The sequence below is a fragment of the Oryza brachyantha genome, chromosome 2 (genome assembly GCF_000231095.2).
Source record: "Oryza brachyantha chromosome 2, ObraRS2, whole genome shotgun sequence".
Classification (NCBI taxonomy): Eukaryota; Viridiplantae; Streptophyta; class Magnoliopsida; order Poales; family Poaceae; genus Oryza; species Oryza brachyantha.
Window position 1 is genome coordinate 16,550,904 of NC_023164.2, and position 2,065 is coordinate 16,552,968.

A 2,065-nucleotide genomic window follows, 5' to 3' on the forward strand; every position below is an offset into this window, starting at 1 on the left:
TATATTCTAACAGGAAGAGCAGTTGGTTCACCTACTTAAAAATGAAATAAAAATCATGACCAAATGATGCAGTGACAGGTGCGGTCGCTTCTAGATTTATGCTCTGATGTAGGGCAGGGGCAGGATTATCTTAGCATATCCCCTCGCGTTTCTTTAAGTGTGTCGCGTATCTTTGGACATCTCCCGTTCTTGATGGGCTCCTGAATTCTATTCTCACTTGTCGATTGCTGTCCAAAATTAAATTAAATTAAATTAATAAAGACGCATCAGGGGGGAAATGCATGGATTAATCAAAGGGAGGTTCTGTGTTTCTGTAACATTGTTGGGTAGTGTGTCAAGTGCTGCTCCACGTGTATCTTTGCATGTGTACGTGCAAGCTCAGATCGATTGATCAGTTTATTATTGATTAATCATGGTGATTGAGAGATGAACCTGATCCATGTACGTGTGGAATATCTGGGGATGATTCCCTACTAGAATTTAGAATAATTCAAGTCTCCTAATCATCATATCCAATCCTATCGCAGTTTTCACCCCCATCCCGTCAGTGCGGTTGGTGCAAAGTGCGTAGTTAACCATTTGACACGGGGTGTAAAATAATGCTACATAGCAAAACCAAACGCACTATTATATTTCACTGCTTTTTAGTGGTTAATGATGAAGCCTCATGTAAACTCCTTGAAATCTTACCAATAATTCAGACGTTATAAAGTATCCGACTTTAATCTGTGTGTCAGTTCTGTAGCATTGTTGGGAATGTCAGGAGATCAGCCTCAGGCTAAACAAGACGAACTGCACTCGTTAAAATATTCTCTTCGTACTCTTGTGGCGATCGCGAGAGGGAGAAATTAAAATTGTGGACAATCTTTAATTATTCGTACTGATTAATTGCTCTATCAGTAGTAGATCGTGACAATTTTGGCAGATGGTTACATGGATAATATCAGCATCAAGCTATGCAATGAACATATTCGGGATACGTGAATACGTCAAAGAAAAGGTACGTGTATAGCATGCAGACGACGTATATAGCCAGATCTAGAAGATTGATGTTGCTTCAGAGTTCAGACAAAACCATTTTTTTTTAAAAAAAGAAAAAGGTTCAAACAAAACCAGGAGATACCTGATCCAAAGATAATTGTAGAATATAAGCTGAACAAAAAATAAAACGGGTGGAATTGACACAAGTGCTTGTGTTTGCAAATGAATTTGTAATTCTCATTCCTCTTCTACTTGATTTCGCAAATATCAGTTAATATAGAGGGCATGTTACACGAAATTCAACACAGGGAAGATTTTAAGAAATATGATACGATTGGCATATAATTACAGTTTAGACCTATCACAAAATCTAGGATAAGTTTTATGTTTTAGGGTTGGGTATTTAGGAGTGAGAGCCGATAGGTGATTATAAATGGTCAAACGATCAGAGGCGAAGCGCATATTGCAAGATGGGCCACAAGCAAAACTAGGTACGTCAAATTGGGAGAAGGCCTATTAGGCCCGTCAAAGTTGCGAAAAGGCCCGGGTTATCTGCACATAAGGCCCAGTACGATCCAGTCTACGCGAAAGGCTGGAAAATATTAAAAAGTGCACCCGGTTTGTTTTCGGGGATTTGAACCCGACGTGAATCGAACACGCAACCTTCTGATCTGGAGTCAGACGCGCTACCATTGCGCCACGGATCCGGCCGTGCATAAAACACGAAACAAGGTACATGTCTCGAAAATCTTACGCACGAACACTTGTAAAATATACTCGTCGCGCTCGGGTGCTTGGCAAATACTGCCAATCCACATTTAATGATATACATTTAAGTTATTTCTTATGTCTATATAATTCTAGAAATATATATATTTTTTGTCTAAAATACATTTCTAGAAATATAGAGACGGGAGTGTAGGACTAAGGGAGTAGCAGATAGGGGTGAGAATGGACCAAGACCCGTGGGTTCTTTTATAATCCTATTTAATTCATAAAAAAAATTTAACTCAAAACTCTATACAATTTTATTTTTAACTCGTTCTGAACCCGGCTTTTAAATTTTATAAGCAAAATGGTTGGA

General features: G+C 38.6%; 1 non-coding gene across 1 annotated transcript; it reads right to left on the reverse strand.

The window, feature by feature from the left end:
• Positions 1-1,616: 1,616 nt before the first annotated feature.
• Positions 1,617-1,688, reverse strand: TRNAW-CCA. The gene has a single exon. It is a non-coding gene; the product is annotated as a tRNA-Trp (tRNA).
• Between the last annotated feature and the right edge of the window lie 377 nt (positions 1,689-2,065).